This window comes from Mus pahari, chromosome 21 (genome assembly GCF_900095145.1).
Source record: "Mus pahari chromosome 21, PAHARI_EIJ_v1.1, whole genome shotgun sequence".
NCBI classification, from domain to species: domain Eukaryota; kingdom Metazoa; phylum Chordata; class Mammalia; order Rodentia; family Muridae; genus Mus; species Mus pahari.
The window spans coordinates 13,623,723-13,643,984 of NC_034610.1; the positions used below are offsets into that span (position 1 = coordinate 13,623,723).

A 20,262-nucleotide genomic window follows, 5' to 3' on the forward strand; every position below is an offset into this window, starting at 1 on the left:
TTTTAATTAGAATACTGTCACTATGCCCTCTAGCAAGTCTGGCTAAGGGTTTATCTATCTTATTGATTTTCTCAAAGAACTAACTCCTGTTTTGGTTGATTCTTTTAATAGTTCTTTTAGTTTCCACTTGGTTGATTTCAGCCATGAGTTTGATTATTACCTGCTGTCTACTCCTCGTGGGTGAATTTTCTTCCTTTTGTTCTAGAGCTTTTAGGTGTGCTGTCAGGTTGCTAGTATATGCTCTCTCTAGTTTCTTTTTTGAGGCACTCATAGCTATGAGTTTTCCTCTTAGGAATGCTTTCATTGTGTCCCATAAATTTAGGTAAGTTGTGGCTTCATTTTCCTTAAACTGTAAAAAGTCTTCAATTTCTTTCTTTGTTTCTTCCTTGACCAAGGTTTTATTGTGTAGAGTGTTGTTCAGCTTCCACGTGAATGTTGTCTTTCTATTATTTATGTTGTTATTGAAGATCAGCCTAAGTTCGTGGTGATCTGATAGGATGCATGGAATAATTTCAATATTTTTGCATCTCTTGAGGCCTGTTTTGTGATCAATTATATGGTCGATTTCAGAGTAGGTGGCATGACGTGCTGAGAAGGTATATCCTTTTGTTTTCAGACAAAATGTTTTTTAGATATCTGTTAATTCTATTTGTATGATAACGTTTGTTAGTTTTAATGTGTCTTTGTTTAGATTCAGTTTCAAGGATCTGTCCATTGCTGAGAGTGGGGTGTCGAAGTCTCCCCCTATTATTGTGTGAGGTGCAATGTGTGCTTTGAGCTTTACTATAGTTTCTTTAATGAATGTGGATGCCCTTGCATTTGAAGCATAGATATTCAGAATTGAGCATTCATCTTGGAATTTTTTTTTTTTACCTCTGTTGAGTATGCAGTGCCCCTCCTTGTTTTTCTTGATAACTTTGGGTTGAAATTCGATTTTATCAAATATTAGAATTGCTACTCCAGCTTGATTCTTCAGGCCATTTCCTTGAAAAATTGTTTTCCAGTTTTTCACTCTGAGGTAATGTCTGTCTTTTTCCCTGACGTGGGTTTCCTGTAAGCAACAAAAAGTTAGGTCCTGTTTATGTAGCCAGTCAATTGGTCTATGTCTTTTTACTTGGGAATTGACTCCATTGATATTAAGAGATATTAAGGAAAAATAGTTGTTGCTTCCTGTTATTTTTGTTGTTAGAATTGTGATTCTGTTCATGCAGATGTTTTCTTTTAGGTTTGTTGAAGAATTACTTTCTTGCTTTTTCTAGGGCATCATTTCCATCCTTTGTTGGTATTTTCCCTTTATTATCCTTTGAAGTGCTGGATTTATGGAAAGATATGGTGTGAATTTGTTTTTGTCATAGAATACTTTGGTTTCTCCATCTATGGTAATTGAGAGTTTTTCTGAGTGAAGTAGCCTGGGCTGGCATTTGTGTTCTCTTGGGTCTGTAAAACATCTGTCCAGGATCTTCTGGCTATCATAATCTCTGGCGAGAAGTCTGGTGTCATTCTGATAGGTCTGCCTTTATATGTTACTTGACCCTTTTCCCTTACTGCTTTTAATATTCTTTCTTTATTTAGTGCATTTGTTGTTCTGATAATTATGTGTCAGGAGGAATTTCTTTTCTGGTCCAGTCTATTTGGAGTTCTGTAGGCTTCTTGTATGTTCATGGACATCTCTTTCTTTAGGTAAGGGAAATTTTCTTCTATAATTTTGTTGAAGATATGTACCGGCCCTTTAAGTTGAAAATCTTCATTCTCATCTATAGCTATTATACTTAGGTTTGATCTTCTCATTGGGCCCTGGATATTCTGGATGTTTTGGGTTATGATCTTTTTGCATTTTAATTTTGATTGCTGTGTCCATGTTTTCTATGGAACCTTCTGCACCTGAGATTCTCTCTCTTGTATTCTGTTGTGGCTATTCACATCTATGATTCCTGATTTCCTTCCTAGGGTTTCTATCTCTAGAGTTGTCTCCCCTTGGGTTTTCTTCATTGAAGCTACTTCCATTTTTAGATCTTGGATTGTTTTGTTCAATTCCATCACTTGTTTAGTTGTATTTTCCTGTAATTCTTTAAAGAATTTTTGTTTCCTCTTTAAGTTCTTCTACCTGTTTAACAGTGTTTTCCTGTGATTCTTTAAGGGATTTATGTCCTTCCTCTTTAAGGGCTTCTACCTTTTTAGCAGTGTTCTCTTGTATTTCTTTAAGTGAATTATTAATACCCTTCTTAAAATCCTCTACCAGCATCATGAGATATGATTTAAATCTGAATCTTGCTTTTTGGGTGTCTTGGGGTATCCAGGACTCGCTGTAATGGGCATAGTGGGTTCTGATGATGCCCAGTGGTCTTGGTTTCTTTTAGTAAGTTTCTTTTCTTTGGCTTTAGCCATCTGGTAATCTCTGGTGTTAGATGTTCTACCTGTTTCTGGCTGGAGCTTGTTCCTCTTGTGATCCTTTAGCCTCTGTCAGCACTCTTGGGAGACCAATTCTCTTCTGAATCCCAGTGGTCAGAGCACTCACTGCAGGCAAGCTCTCCTCTTGCAGGGAAGGTGCCCAGAAGTCTGGAGCTCAGCTCCATCTCCTGAGTCCTGGGATCAAACCCTCCCCCCCCCAGAGACTGATTCTTCCCTAGTAGGGAAGGTACCCAGGGGTCTGGGTCTCAGCTCTGTCTCTTGGCTGAGGATGAAGGCCTGAAGGGACCCTGTCCAAGAAGCTCTGTTGCTTCTACTGTCCACGTGCTCTCCTGTGTAGACTGGTCTCAGTGATTCCAAGATTCTGGGTGTGCTAGGGCCTGCCTTTGTCCTTTGACCCTGTTGCTGCTAGCACAAGACCCTCTGGGTATTTTTTGGAACAGATGTTGCATTCCACTCACCAGTGATCTCAAAGCCCTGGGTGTTCTAGCATACCCACATCGTGGAGAGTCCTCTGGGGATCTTGGGACCCTCTGCCGAGATTGTGCCCAAGATCAGAATTTTTTAATAAAACTTTTACATGTTCAACTTCAAACACTTCATAATGAAAACAAATGGAGGTGCCAGAATAATATTGTATTTTGTAACTGTATCCTGGTGACTAAAATGATCCATTTTGAAAGGAAGCTGGTTAAAGCAGGAAATAGATCCTTCAAAATCGCTTTTAAAAACCATAAAACTAACAGGATTTAGTATACTGACTCAAGTGAAGAATCTGAGGCAAATTGTATTTCTTAGAAGAGAATTTGACAGGGTAGGAGGAATGGGGCAGGAAACTGTCAGAGGGTGGAAAGGGATGGAGATAATGACTTTTAAAAAAGAATAAAGAATAATAATTTTTAAAAAAGAAAGTTTGAAAAACTGAGTGACCAAGATAGGTTGCACATTCACCTGTAGATATGTCTACAGTTGTTCAGTGTGCTCTGAGTTTATGGCATTCATAATCTAGATCACATTCAAGTTTTGAGTTTCAGGATAGCAACTCTCCGTGTGTGTCTCTTGTGCTTCCAGAAAACACTCCTCCATAATTTTGTAAGTAACTCAAATAATGCTCATTGTTTTAAGAATTTGGACTTTGTCATGTTTACCTTCCAATTTTTGTAAGCTGCTATTACTAACTTTTGTATACTTAAAAGATCCAAAAGACAATCAAACTCATGGTCATGTTATATACTAACAAGTTCAGTTAAATATAAAATTTTCTTTCTATGTTGTATAGATAGTAAACTGCTAGAAACAAACAATACAGATGGATACATTATTTTCAAAAAACCTCAGTGATATACTGAATATGGTATTGTAAGATTCTTTATTAAGAAAGATCTTTTTTGACAATGAAACAAGTTTGCTCATAGCAACACCCCCATTCCATTGCAAAGAAGATATGAGTGTCAAAGACAGTCTTTATGGAGTTTCCTTCTTGTGTGGTAAGCAGGGCACTGGACAAGAAACTCCCCTTGCTTCAACTGCTAAAAGTGTACTCTCCAAACTGGACAAATGACACTGGGAGTTGATTGCTTGCCGAACCTTGCAAAGACAGGATGAGCAGTCCTTCATAATTCCTGCTTCACAATTTTTTCCAACACTGTGTCAGAAGGGCAAAGATGCATACCCCACCATTATAGAAGAATGTAGGGGTCCTGTCTTGAAAGCCAGCTTTCTCTGTCATTTCTATAGTTTTGGAAGCTGCTTGTCTGCATTTCCTGCTTACTCAGTTAATCTTCCTTCTTTACCAAGTCTCTGATGGTGCTGAAGACTATATAGTTATAGTCTCAAAATTATATGTAAGTTGTTTAGGTTAGGAAAATGTTGTAGAGTCCAAGACGTTTTTAGGTTGTTGATGGAAGTTATAAGAAAAAAATGGTTTAAGCACAGAACTCTGAACACACCATGACTGGATAGAGAGCTAATAGAGTACTTTGTCCAAAGTTGCAAAATACCTATGGATTGTACTTTGTGAATGTAAATCTTACCTAATAGTTTTCATAATTGTTATAGAATAGGACAAACATGTAATTAAGTTATAAGTTAGTCATGGAACAGCCTCAAGTTTTGGCCTAAGAATTTATTCCCACCAATACAGTCTTTATTTCCAGGAACAACTAGGTTGTGTGGGAAAGATTGAGGCTACACACAGAAGCTAAAATACATGGGGAAAGAGATTGAGTTTGCCATGACCTAATTTTCTAATAATGAATCTGGAATATTCTATTACATATAATGTTATGATTATCATACAGTATATGTTGCTGACCATTTTTTTAAATTCAGTAAGAATTGGTAACTAGAAGAAAATAGTTTCATCCATATTATTTGACTGTGCATTTATCTTTCTATTGTATTCATAAAATGTCATGAATTTCATTGTTTTCATTTTACAATACTGTAAAATTAGAACTATTCCTATCTCAATATTTGTTTCCTAATCTAACTTGGATTGTTTCTGTAATTCTTCTATTTCTGTTGTGGTCATGTGTTTTTATTCTTTCATATAATACCAGTGAGACTTTAATTAAAAACTGCTTCAAATATCTATAGGCTATAAAACATTGTTTATATTATCTTCCCACTGATAATAACACATTGTATGCCTTTGCATAATTACTCAGTAGTTTTTGTGGAAATAAGTTTAATATACTTTAGATCCTGTATTAATATTCTGAATGTTTCATAACTCTCGGAGCTTTCTCAAACATCCATATTTCTTAGCATTAACTTAGCCAGTTCTCAGAAATTTCCCATTACTCTTGAGAGAAAAGTTTTACAATTTATTGGGAAGAGAAAATATCACCAAATGTTTTTCCAAATTTGAACAAGAGCATTATGGGCATTTCTCAGTGTTTACATGTTACATATTTTTTCCTCAATTTTTTGTTGTTGTTTACATGTATGTGATCAATGAGTAATTATTGATTAATGTAAGAATGTGATGCAATTAGTTATTTAATACAAAACCATACATGTGATATTGTTTAATTTTGTGTGATGTTTTTTGGTTGGTTGGCTTTTGAAGCAGCATTATACTGACCACTGTAAGTTGAATTTCTATTGATACAGTATGTCTAAGTTCTTTCTTTTCATTCTCCCTCAGTACTTGTTAGGTTTTAGTATAGTTACTATGGACACAGAGAGAATCTTGGCGCTAATTAGTTTAGAGTTTTGTTCTCTGCAGGGAAACTCTCGTCTAGCAGGGAAGGTGCACAGAGGCCTGGAGTTCAGATCTGCCTCCTTGCTGAAGATGTAGGTCCAAAACAGGGTCTGTCCCAGAAGTTAGGTTGCTTCTGTCTGTCCCGAAGCTGTGTTGCGTCTGTGGTCCACAATCTTGCTAGCACAGACTGGAGCCCAAGCTAACAGGAGCAAAGATGGCTCTCCTTCTGGCTCAGGCCTTGAGACTCCTCCAGGGTGGACACCCCTCCTTGTGACAGAATGGTGCCGGGTGACTGGAGCCAGAAATGGGATCCTTCCCAGAAGCTGTGTCCCTTCTGCAGGCTTCCCCCTCCCTGGGAGTGCACTGGAGCAAAAATGGCCCTCCTACTGGTACAGTCCTTGAGACTGCTCCCGGGCAGACACCCCTCCTCAGGTGGGAAAGGTGCTGGAGGACTGGAACCAGAAACGGGTTCTTTCCCAGAAGCTATGACTCTTCTCCAGGCCTCCCTCTCCCTGGAAGTGCACTGGAGCAAAGATGGCTCTCCTTCTGGGTCTGGCCTTGAGACTCCTCTGGGTGGACACCCCTCCTTGGGCGGGGAGGGTGCCAGGTGACTGGAGCCAGAAATGGAATCTTTCCCAGAAGCTGTGTCCCTTCTGCAGGCCACCCCCTCCCTGGGAGTACACCAGAGCAAAGATGGCCCCCCTACTGGTTCAGGTCTTAAGAATGCTCCAGGGCAGACACCCCTCCTCAGGCGGGAAAGGTGCCAGACCTCTCTTGTATTTCTTTAAGTGATTTATTAATGTACTTCTTAAAATCCTCTAACTGCATCATGAGATATGACTTCAAATCTAAATCTTGCTTTTCTAGTGTTTTGGGATATCCAGGACTATCTATGGTGGGCATACTGGGTTCCGATGATGCCAAGTTGTCTTGGTTTCTCTTGGTAAGATTTTTATGTTTGCCCTTTGCCATCTGGTAATTTCTTGTGTTAGATGTTCTAGCTGTGTCTGGCCAGAGCTTGTTCCTCCTGTGAGTCTGTTAGCCTGTGTTAGCCTGTGTTAACCCTCCTGGGAGACCAGTACTTTCCTTCCAAGACAAGTGCACAGAGGGCTGTGGGACAGCCCCACCCTCTTGCTGGAGATGTAGGCCTGTAGGACCCTGTCCCAGAAGCTCTGTTGCCTGTGCTCTCCTGAGAAACCTACCTCAGAGAGACACTGGAGAGAAAATGAAGATCTAACCTGTGTCGCTGGGTTAGAGCACTCCCTGGAGGCAAGCTCTCCCCTGGCAGGGAAGGTGCACAGAGGACTGAGGATCAGCTCTACCTCCTGGCTGAGGATGAAGGCCCGTTAGGACCATTTCCAAGAAGCTCTACTGCTTCTGGGGCCTGTGCTCTCCTGTGTGGACCTGCCTAAGTGAGACACCAGAGAGAAAATAAAAAGTTATTTAGATCTTATTAATTAAGGTAACCTTTTTGAGCAGGAGACATAAGGAAATTTTTTTTTGTGGAGGTTCAGTCCTTTACTGCCAAGGATTGCCTGCTGCAGCTGTTGGATCATCCTGTACTGACAAATGGGTTGGATGTATGAGGCTCGTGAAATACCTATATTGTTTGAGGGGCCTGAGGTAGGTTTCTCACAGAGTTTTCCTGGTTCGATATGATCTCTGTATTACTAGGGATTACAGTAGCACCAGTGAAGGCAGTGCCTTTTATGAAATCTAGATTGGAGCTCTTTATGCCAGGGTTACCCTTTCAGAAAAGGATGACACCTGGTTGTATTTCTGCTCTGAGTGGGGCCAGAAGCATCAAACTTTATAGCACCTCCTGCCTTACTGGAATATTGTTTTCTGATATGTCCAGGCTTGTTAATTGAATATTTTGTATGCCAAGCTTAATTAATATATTTTTTTTCTATTCTGGATTAGTAAGATTTTGGATAGTGTTCTGGCTTGGGGAGTTATTGTAATAAGTACACCTTGAAAATAAGAAGTAGCAACCTCAGCACATGCTTTAAATAAATTTCCAGAATTTTTAATTGTCTTTAGGAGAGATTAACAAGTGAGTATAGTATTCTCAAAAGCCAGATGTTTTAAAACAGTATCCTTTGTTTCATAGCTAAGGACCACTTTTTCTATAGCCTCTGTCACATGAGCAACAGAGTCCTCAAAAGGTTTTTCTGGTTTCTGTGTTACATTAGCAAGCCTTTGTCATTTGTATCACTATTGGATGAGCATGTCTGTGCTTCTAGAGCTGCAGCTGCAACTTTTCCTTTGGGTTTTTTTTTTTTTTTTGAAGTTGTTTCTTCAAACCTTTTCTCCCATTCCCATAAACATTTCATATTTTAACCTTTTCATTTTCCCCTTTTATCCAGATATCTTTGATAACACACACACACACACACAAACACACACACACACACACACACACACACATATATATATATATATATATATAAATTGTCAGTAAAAATTCATCTTTAGGTAAGCTCTGGCTATTTTAAACCAATAATGAGGAGTCATAAGCAATTTAGATATGTTATTGTGCATACTCACTGGGAAACAGCCTAACAGTTTACCTTCTGCTAAGTTTGTCGTACATCAGCAGCAATAGGTCCCATTGGTTTCTCTATGCCTGTTTCTCTATTCTCTGTAAAGTATTCTCCCATGTATCCATATCTAACATTCTCCTTCCTAGAATTCAAGGCCTGACTATTTGTACAAACTGAAAAATGTCAGTCAGCTGGATAGTGCTAACCTTAATGTTTTCTTTCTTTCTTTTTTCTTTTTTTTTCTTTAAGAGTATCTTTAGCCAGGCATGGTGGCACATGCCTTTAATCCCAGCACTTGGGAGGCAGGGCTACACAGAGAAACCCTGTCTTGAAAATACCAAAAAAAAAAAAAAAAGAGTTTCCTTAATAGCATCTGTAAATGCCACAGACTGAATTCAGTCAGCCCCTCAACCCATGGGAGAATCAGGGTTCCAGTACACAGGTGGGCAGGAAGTTGTTTTAAAAAATGACAAATAAACACTAACACAAGGGAGTGTTGATCTAAATGTCATTTCTTAAAGGGAACATCAGACTTATAATACAGAAAAAAATAAGGAAGTTGGGTGACATCAGCCAAGGTACATTGAGGTTACCCGATGCTTAATGACTCTTTACACAAAACAGAGAAATGCACACATAAAGACTGGCAGGAAATAGGCAATGTAACAACTGAGACAAAGTCAACTCTATCTAAGGACAGCTATATTCTTAGAAGTCAGGTGTGAGGTCATTATGCTCCCAGGGCAAGGGCTTTCACACCGAACACGACATAGTTCTAATTCTGATTTACTGTTTAGCCCACCACCAGCCAGCTCTTAGTAAATATCTATCATATCTCCTAACATAAGATTGGTGCTAATAGTTCTCAACTGCAATGCTGGGAGAACTGCCTGGTGTCAATAGGAAATTAAAGCTCATGGCTTGTGCTGTACCCTGGGTAAAGATAGTACACAATATCAGCCTCTGATGATGACATTAGGCAATATAAGCTCCTATTTCTCACCCTCCATAAAATCACACTCACTGCCCAAATAGTTTGCAAAGCACAGTTAAGAGTCCTTCTGTTTCAACTTACGTTCTTCAAAGTACCTGTTCCAAGGCACCAATTCAGATGCCAGGATCCTCCCAGCCTGGAGAGGGTAGAAACAGGCTCAGATTAGGACTTTGGTATGGCATTAAAGTCTGTGGGTCCATGGAAGTTCTAGCTCCCTAACAACAAATAAATACTGAGAATATCTTCTTCTTCTTCTTCTTCTTCTTCTTCTTCTTCTTCTTCTTCTTCTTCTTCTTCTTCTTCTTCTTCTTCTTCTTCTTCTTCTTCTTCTTCTTCTTCTTCTTCTTCTTCTTCTTCTTCTTCTTCTTCTTCTTCTTCTGCTTTATTTATTATTATGTCTAACTACACTGTAGCTGTCTTCAGATGCACCAGAAGAGGGCATCAGATCTTATTACAGATGGTTGTGAACCACCATGTGGTTGCTGGGATTTGAACTCAGGACCTTTGGAAGAGCAGTCATTGCTCTTAACCACTCAGCCATCTCTCAAGCCCTGAGAATAACTTCTAAAATGTATATATATTTGCTGTTTCTGAGTGTAAAAACTGCTGGCTTTGGGGAGTGACCCATGTATCCTGGCAGCAAAGGAATAAGTAATGCAGCCCTTGTTCTATTTCCCCAAGAACTTTCAGCTCTTTCAGTCTGAAAAATGGACAACTTGAAAAATTCTTAGAGAGTTATTTTCTATGTTCTAAAACATTACCTATGAAAGCTATCTAAGAAAAAGTGGGAAAGTAGAAAGATCCTAAGTGGCCTGAGGGAATTATTTTTCTTTCTTCTCCTTTGTCTAAAAGTGTTCTATCCAAAATTATTCTCCTCAGCTCAGTTTATCTGACTATTTTTTTGGTGCTCAGCACTTATACATCTTTCAGAGTACATGATCATATGTTAAAAAGTTCATCAAAATTTCACATGTAATATCAAATCATAAATTGAAACAGAAGTTTACAAGACAGAATGTTTACAAGCATATCAATTAGGAGTAATTACCTGGCTAAATATTTATCAGCTGTCACAGCTCCACAGGTTCATTGAAAGTTAAAAACCATAACTAAGTAATTAGCAATATTTGGTATAGATATACTCAATATTTTATTTTCTGCCTAGCACTTATTTTAAACAATAGATCCCTTTTAATGAACTTTGTTTACCTGTTTTACAACCTCTGGGAATGTGCTGTTAGTAGTAGAATGTCTGGTTACTATCTAGAAGTAATTAATTGGTGACACATGGGAGATTGTCAGAGTTCCCATTTCAGTTTTGACTATCAGAAAAGAGTCAAACAGCCATCACAGTATATAGGTATCTTAATAAACATCTATATAATTAAAGGAATACTTATAGGATCATTCTTACAAATTAAGAAATCATCTATTTGTATAAATAGCATCACTACAAGACTACACACACACACACACACACACACATATATATATATATATATATATATATATATATATATATATATATATACAAATTTTCCCAAAATGAATTATTCCTAGGCCTAGCTTTTCCTATAATGGCTCCTGACAAAACTTAAATTTGGGTTTCTGCTTGTGGACGTTGTACATCGTGGTGCGGAGCCTAGTGCGCACCACGATGTACAACGTCCACAAGCAGCTAGCTTCTGGCTATTATAAATAAGGCTGCTATGAACATAATGGAGCATGTGTCCTTATTACCACTTGGAACATTTTCTGGATATATTCCCAGGAGAGGTATTGCTGGATCTTCTGGAAGTACTATGTCCAGTTTTCTGAGGAACCTCCATACTGATTTCCAGAGTGGTTGTACAAGCTTGCAATCATATCAGCAATGGAGGGGTGTTCATCTTTCTCCACATTCTCGCCAGCATCTTCTGTCACCTGAATTTTTTGATCTTAGCCATTCTTACTGGTGTGAGATGGAATCTCAAGGTTGTTTTGATTTGCATTTCCCTGATAATTAAGGATGTTGAACATTTTTTCAGATGTTTCTAGGCCATTTGGTATTCCTCAGTTGAGAATTCTTTGTTTAGCTTAATTACCCATTCTTTAATGCAGTTATTTAAATTTCTCAAGTCAAGCTTCTTCAGCTTTTTGTGTTTATTAGATGTTAGTCCCCTATCAGATTTAGGATTGGTAAAAATCCTTTTCCAATCTGTTGGTGGCCTTTTTGTCTAGTTGACAGAGTTTTTTGCCTTACAGAAGCTTTGCAATTTTATGAGGTCCCATTTGTCAATTCTTGATTTTACAGCACAAGCCATTGGTGTTCTGTTTAGAAATTTTTTCTTCTCTTAGGTGAATATACTTCCTTTAGTTTTAGAGCTTCTATGTTTGTTGTCAGGTTGCTAGTGTATGCTCTCTCTAGTTTCTATTTGAGTCACTCAGGGCTATGAGTTTTCCTCTTAGGACTGCTTTTCATTGTGTTCCATTAGTTTGAGTATGTTGTTGCTTCACTTTCATTAACCTCTAAAATGTCTTTAATTTCTTTCTTTATTTCATCCTTGACCAAAGAATCATTGAGTAGAGTGTTGTTCAGTTTCCATGTGAGTGTTGGCTTTCTATTATTTATGCTGTTATTGAAGATCAGCCTTAGTCCATTGTGATCTATTAGGATGCATGGGATAATTTCAATATTTTTGTATCTGTAGAGGCCTGTTTTGTTACTGGTTGTATATACTATTTTCGAGGAGGTACTGTGAGGTGCTAAGAAGAAGTTTTTTCCTTTTGCTTTAGGATAAAATGTACTGTAGCTATCTAATAAATCCATTTTTCATACCTTTTTTTAGTGTCCAGGTGTCTCTGTTTAGTTTATGTTTCCAGGATCTGTCCATTGGTGAGAGTGGGGTGTTGAAGTCTCCCACTATTATTGTGTGAGGTGCAATGTGTTCTTTGAGCTTTACTAAAGTTTCTTTAATGAATGTGGCTGCTCTTTTATTTAGAGCATAGATATTCAGGATTGAGAGTTCATCTTGGTAGATTTTACCTTTGATGGGTATGAAGTGCCCTCCTTTTGTTTTTTTATAACTTTGGGTGGGAAGTCATTTTATTCTATATTAGAATGGCTACTCCAGCTTGTTTCTTCTGACCATTTGCTTGGAAAATGGCTTTCCAGCCTTTTACTCTGAGGTAGTGTCTTTCTTTTTCCCTGAGTTGGGTTTCCTGTAAATAGCAAAATGTTGGGGTCCTGTTTGTTTAGCCAGTCGTTTAGTCTATGTCTTTTTTGGGGTAATTGAGTCCAATGATATTAAAAATATGGAACGCTTCATGAATTTGCATGTCATCTTTGTGCAGGGGTCATGCTAATCTCGCCTATATCATTACAATTTTAGTATATGTGCTGCTGAAGCAATCACGTGTAACTATGTTATTATTAAAATTTTAAGCCTTCTGGTCTCCATCTGCACCTGGAAGGTGAAGTTGTTCCACAGCACTCTGTACACAAATCCTATCAGTAGAGTGCTGGTGTTCCAGAAGTCTTCTCACTCCTAAGCACAGATGTGAGCTTGCCACTTTCTCCCCCAAAACTGTCCAAAGCAGGATCATCCAGCAGCATACAGTGCTCCGGAACAGTGGAACAGCAGGGACAGGTTGCTTCCAGTCTCCATGTGCACTTGGGAGATAAAGCTGTTCCACAGATATCCACACCAAACCCTGCCCAGGAAAGCGCTAGTATTACCAGGAGTATTATCCCAGTTGTACAAGCCCAGAGGGTGTACAAGCTCTAGTCAAAGACAGCAAGACAAACTCACACCAGAGATGATCAGACGATGTGAAACAAGAGTGATTACCTAAACAACAGAAACCAAGGCTATTTGACATAATCAAAACCCACTTCTCCCACCACAGTAAGTCCTGGAAAAGCAAGAGTCAAATACACTGGAAAAACAAGAATAAGATTTAAAATTACATCTCATGATGCTGATAGAGGACATTAAGTAGAGAATACATAACTCCTTTAAGTAAATGCAGTAAAAACAAAACAAAACAAGTTTCCTTAAAGAGGAAATAAAAAAATACCTTGAAGAATGGCAGAAAAGTACAACCAAACAGGTGAAAGAATTGAACAAAAGCATTCAGAATCTAAAAATGGAAATAGAAACAATAAAGAAATCACACAGTGAGAAAAATCTAGAGGTAGAAAACCAACAAAATAAATCAGTAGTCATAGTTGGTGCAATAATCACCAATGCAATACAAAAGATAGAAGAGAGAATCTCAGCTTCAGAAATACCATAAGAAAATATTGACACAAGTGTTAAAGAAAATATGAATTGCAGAAAGATCCTAACCCAAAACATCCAGGAAATCAAGGACAAAATGAGAATACCAAATCTAAGGATAATAGGTATGGAAGAGAGCAAAGATTCCCAGCTTAAAGGTCCAGTAAACATCTTCAACAAAGTTATAGAAAAAAAAATACTTCCGTAACATAAAGAAAGAGATGCCTATGAACATACAACACTATAGAACTCCAAATACATTGAAACAGAAAGAAATTCCTCTCATCACAAAATAATTAAAACACCAAATGCACAAAACAAACAAATAAAATTAAAAGCAGTAAGGGAAATAGATCAAGTAACATATGAAGGCAGACCTATAAGAGTTACACCAGGTTTCTTGCCAGAGTCTATGAACACTGAAAGATCTTAGGTAGATGCCATACAGATCCTAAGAGAGAAAAAAATGCCAGACCTGGCTACTATTCCCAGCATATATGACGAAACCAAGATATTCCATGACAAAAACAAATTTATATTGTACCTTTCTACAAATACAGCTCTTCAAAGAATAATAAATGGAAACTCCCTACACAAGGGAGGAAATTACTCCCTAGAAATGCAAGGAAATAATACTATTTTAACAAAGCAAAAAGAAGATAGCCACATAAAGGTAATTCCACCTCTATGAACAAAAGTAACAGGAAGCAACAATCACTTTTCCTTAATATCTTCATACCAAGGGACTCAAGTCCCCAATAAGTAGACACCGACTAAAACACTAGTTACAAAAATAGAATCCAACCTTGTCCTGTATACAGGAAATGCATCTCAGTGACAAAGACAGACACTATCTCAGAGTAAAAGTCTGGAAAACAGATTTACAAGCAACTGGTCCCAAGAAATAAGTTGGAGTAGCCATTCTAATATCAAATATAATTAATTTTCAAACTAAAGTTATTGAAAATCTAAGGAAGGGCACATCATACTTATCAAAGGAAAAATTTTCAAGATGAACTCTCCAATCTGAACATCTATGCTCCAAATGCAAGGCTAAACACATTCATAAAATAACTTTACTAAAGTTCAAAGAACTTCTTGCACTTCACACAATAATAGTGGAAGACTTTAACCCCCATACTCTATAATGGGCAGATCATGGAAACAGAAACTAAACAGATACACAATAAAACTAATGGAAGTTATGAACCAAGTAGACTTAACAGATATCTATAGAACATTTTATCTCAAAACAAAAGATTATAACATCTTTTCAGCACCTCATGGTACCTTCTCCAAAACTGACCAAATAATCCATCACAAAACTGGCCTCAAAACATACAAGAAGGTTGAACTGATCTGATGCATCCTATCAGGTCAAAATGATCTAAAACTGGTCTTCAGTAACAACAAAAACAATAGAAAGTACACATAAACATGGAATCTGAACCACACTCTACTAAATGATAAGTTTGTCGTGGAAGTAAAGAAAGAAATTAAAATCTTTTAGAATTTAATGAAAATATAGCCTTAGCATACCAAGTTTTATGGCACAAAATGATAGCAGTACTAATAGGAAAACTCATAGCTGTGAATGCCTCCAAAAAGAAACTGGAGAGAATGTACAGTAACAGCTTGATAACATATCTGATGTCTCTAGAACAAACAGACACAAACAATATCAACAGCAATAGATGTAGGAAATTATCAAAATCAGGGTTGAATTCAACCAAATATCATTAAAGAAAGGATACAAAATATCAACCAAACAAAAACTTTCTTTGAGAAAATCGACAAGATAGATAAACACTTATCCAGACTAACCAGAGGATGAAAGGACAGTATCCAAATTAACAGATTCAGAAATAAAAATGGAGACATAACAAAAGAAGCCAAGGAAATGGAAAAAAATCATCACATCCTACTACAAAAGCCCATATTCAACAAATCTGAATAATCTGAATGAAATGGAAAACTTTCTAGATAGATACCATGTACCAAATTTAAATCTGGTTCAGATAAACCATCTAGATAGTCCCATAGTAATAAAGTAATAAAGTAATAAAGCATTCATTAATAGTACTCCAAACCAAAAATCTCTAGGAACAGATGGATTCAGTACAGAGTTCTGTCAGACCATTCAAGAAGACCTAATACTAATACTCTTCAAACTATTTCACAAAATAGAAAATGAAGGAACACTATCCAATTCATTCTAGGAAGCCACAATTATTTTTATATCTAAACCACAAAAAGACCCAAGAAAGACACAAAGAAAGAGAACTTTAGACCAATTTCCGTTATGAATATTGATGCAAAAATAATCAATGAACTTCTCGCAAACTAAATCCAAGAACACATCAAAACTATTTTAAATCATGATCAAGTAGGTTTCATTGCAGTGATAGTACAATATGAAAATTTATTAATGCAATCTACTATATAAACAAACTCAATGTATAAAAAATCCACAAGATCATTTCATTAGATGCTGAGAAAGCATTTGAATAAAATCAACTTGCCTTCAAGATAAAAGTAACACCAAAAATTTCACCAGGATATAAAATTAACTCAAGTAAATCAGTGGCCTTCCTCTACTATAAGGATAAATAGTCTGAGACAGAACATAGGGTACTGACACCCTTTACAGTAGTCACAAATAATATATAATAGTTTTGTGTGACTTTCACCAAGGAAGTGAAAGATCTGAAGGAAAAGAACATCAAGTTCCTGATGAAAAAAATGAAAGAATAACTCAGAACATGGAAAGATTTCCCATGATCATGGATCAGCAGGACTAATATGGTAAAAATAGCAAATTGTCGAAAGTAATCTACAGATTCAATTAAATTGCCATCAAAATTTCAAGACAATTCTTTATAGAGTTAGAAAGAGCAAGTTGCAAAATCTTCTGTGATAACAAAATCCAGGATAACAAAAATTATTCTCAACTGTAAAGGAACTTTGGAGGAAACACCATCCCTGATCTCAAGCTGTATTACAGAGATTAATGATAAAAACTTCACAGTAATGGTACAGAAACAAGAAGGTAGATCAATGGAATAGAAATGAATTCCCAGAAATGAACCCACACACCCAAGTTCACTTGAACTTTGACAAGGTCGCTAAAACCATACAGTGGAAAAAAAAAGACAGCATTTTCAACAAATTTTTCTGGTTGAACTGGGAGTCAGCATGTAGATGAATGCAAATCAAACCATACTTATCTCCTTGTAGAAAGCTCAAGTCCAAGTGGATCAAGGAACTCCACATAGAACCTGATACACTGAAACTAATAGAAAAGAAAGTGGGGAAGAGCCTCGAGCACATGGGCAAAAGAGAAAATTTTTCTGAACAGAATACCAGTGATATATGCTCTAAGATCAAAAATTGACATGTGTTGCCTCATAAAATGTGACAACTTCTATAAGGCAAAGAACACTGTAAATTGGACAAAATGGCAACCAAAAAATTGGGAAAAGTTTTTTTTTAACCAACCTTCAGTCCAATAGAAGGCTATTATTTAATATATATAAGAACTCAAGAAGTTAGACTCTAGAGAAGCTAATAACACTATTAAAAAATGGAGTACAGAGGTAGACAAAGAAATCTCAACTGACAAATACCAAAAGAAGGAGAAGGACCTAAAGAAATGTACAAAATCCTTAGTCATCAAGGAAATGCAAATCAAAACAACCCAGAGATTCTACCTCATACCAGTCAGAATGGCTAATATCAAAAACTCAGATGACAGTAGATGCAGGCAAGTATATGGAGGAAGAGGAATCATCTTCCATTGTTGGTGGGTTTTCAAGCTGGGACAACTACATGGAAATTAGTCTGGCAGTTCCTCAGAAAATTGGACATAGTACTACAAGATCACCCAGCTATACCACTCCTGGGTATATACCTAGAAGATGCTCCCACGTATAATAAGGACTCATGTTCCACTATATTCTTAGCTACCTTATTTATAATAGCCAGAAGCTGAAAACAACTTAGATGTTCCTCAATAGAAGAATGTATAGAGAAAATGTGGTATATTTACAGAAGATACTACTACTCATCTATTAAAAATTAGTTCATGAAATTCATAGGCAAATTTATGAGACTAGAAAATATCCTGAGTGAGGTAACCCAATCACAAAACAACACACATACACACATGATATGCACTCACTGATAAGTGGATATTAGCACAAAAGTACAGAATACTCAAGATAAAATTCACAGACCACATGAATTTCAAGAAGGAAGACTAAAGTGTGGATACTTCAGACCTTCTAAGTAGGGAGAACAAAACACCCATAGAAGGCACTAGAGACAAAGTTTGGAGCAGAGACTGAAGAAAATGCCATCCAGAGACTGCTTCACCTTGAGATCTATCCCATATATAGTTTCCAAAACCAGAAAGTATTGAGAATTTCAACAAGTTCTTGCTTACAAGAATCTGATATAGCTTTCTCCTGAGAGGCTCTGCTTGTGCCTGAGAAATAAAGAGGTGGATGATCACAGCCAACCATTGGTCTGAGCACAGGTTCCCCAATGGAGGACCTACAGAAAGGACTGAAGGAGTTAAAGGGGTTTGCAGCCCCATAGGAGCAAAATTATGTGGACAAACCAGTACCCCCAGAGCTCCCTGGGACTAAACCACCAACCAAAGAATACACATCGACAGACCTATAGCTCCAGCGTTTTTGAATATCAATGGAAGGAGTGGCCCTTGATTCTGTGAAAGCTCCATACCCAAATAAAGGGAATGCCAGGACAGGAAAGTGAGAGTGGTTGGGTTGGTGGAGTGGCATTGTTGGATATGGGGTTTTCTACTGGGATATCATGAAAGAGAAAAACTTATGAAATATAAAAAAAAAAAAAAAAAAAAAAAAAAAAAAAAAAAAAAAAAAAAAAAAAAAAAGATTTTCGAGGAATAATTTTATGGCGGGAAAGAGAACTTTTTCAGAAATTAAGGGTGTTGTTTTCCAAAGAATCCAAGTTTGATTCCGAGAAATAATACACAAATAAAAAAGAGGCCATGAGAGAATTGTGTTTGTATTCATGATCCTGTCAATGTTTTGTACTGAAGAACTACTTGGCTGAAATTCAAAGAAATAGTGAGATCAATTATAAAGCCAATTCATAATCACAATACAGTTAAGAGTGGAGCCTCATTCACAGCCAATATACATGAGGGACATATTGTAGGAAGAATCCAGAATGGCTTTATGTGCATGAGAAATGTTGTAGAAATTTGACTTCTTTTAATATGTAAAATTGCTCACAATGGTATACAACTCCAGTAAAACAATAAAGTCCATTAAAAACAAAACTGTCTAGAATCAATTACTGTGATACTACAATCATATCAAGCTAAGAACAGGAAAAATTAATGCATATTTCATGAAATTAATTTTGTATAAACATATATTTTACTTGATGTGAGGGAAAATAATTTAATCTCATAAAGCTCTACAGAACATTTTCAGTTTGAGTTGGGAACAATTAAGATAACTCAACCAAAGGATGGAATACGTTGGTCAATATCACTTATGTCTTGCAGTGTCCTAGTGCTGACGTGTGGACCTGATTTTGATATTAGCACACACACTATAGGATGATAACATTTGTTTAAACAGTTTTACCATCACTAGCAAATGTGGGCGGCATGAAAAGTATGGACACACATGAAGATAATGAATGTGAAAACAAGTTTGAAAGACAGTACCATGAATGTGACAATATAACAAAACATTTTCTCCTAAAATCATTGTTTGGTAAGAGTTACCCCAAGATATTTTTTAATATTTGTGGGTGGTATGAAGGGAATTGTTTCCCAAATTTCTTTCTCAGCCTGTTTATCATTTTTATAAAGGAAGGCTGCTGATTTATTTGAGTTAACTTTATATCCAGCCACTTTGCTAAAGTTGTTTATCAATTGGAGAAGTTGTCTGGTAGAACTTTTGTGGTCGCTTATGTATAGTATCATATTGTTTGCATATAGTGATACCTTTATTTCTTCTCTACCAATTTGTATCAACCTGAATTCTTTTTGTTGTCTTATTGTTCTAACTAGCCCTTTGAGTACTATATTGAATAGATATGGGGAGAGTTGACTTCCTTGTCCTGTCCCTGATTACAGTAAGATTGCTTCAAGTATGTCTCCATTTAATTTGATATTGACTGTTGGTTTGCAGTAAATTGCTTTTATTAAGTTTAGGAATGGGCCTTGAATTTCTGGTATCTCCAGTACTTTTAACATTAAGCAGTGAAGAATTTTGTCAAATGCTTTTTCTGCACTTAGAAGACGATAATTTTTTACAATATATTAAACGAACCTTGTATATTAAACCAACCTTGAGTGGAGTAGACTCTTTTGGTGTGATTTTATGATCTTTGGCCCAATAATTTGTTCACTGTGCATTGGAATGGGCCACGGAGACATCCTATATGCTCCTTCCTTCCCACCAACTAGGTTGACCAGAGATAATGAGAGAAAGAGAACTGTCCCTTTCTCTCCCAAGGCTACAACACTTGGAAGAGCATGGCCAGTATCTATCCTTGTGATCAAGATAGAGTTGGTCATGGGTCTTCATATTGTGGAACAAGTAAGACTTAGGACATGAGATCAGGAGTTTTGGCTATGCCTGTTGCTGGTTGCAGCACTGGTGTTTAGCCAGGACATAGCTGGGGAGCTCTTTCTGGTGATATGGATGTGGCTCAGCAACTACCCAGTCATGGATAGATACCAAACATTGAGTCGGTCCTCCAACACACTTGCTTTATGATCTGCTTGAGTATATGAAATGCCAAGATCTGCAGATCCAAAGATGCAGGATATCAAAAACACCA

General features: G+C 37.0%; 1 non-coding gene across 1 annotated transcript; it reads right to left on the bottom strand.

Annotated features, from left to right (window-relative positions):
- Positions 1-12,442: 12,442 nt before the first annotated feature.
- On the bottom strand, positions 12,443-12,549 carry LOC115062851. Its single transcript, XR_003842764.1, has one exon. It is a non-coding gene; the product is annotated as a U6 spliceosomal RNA (small nuclear RNA).
- Positions 12,550-20,262: the final 7,713 nt, after the last annotated feature.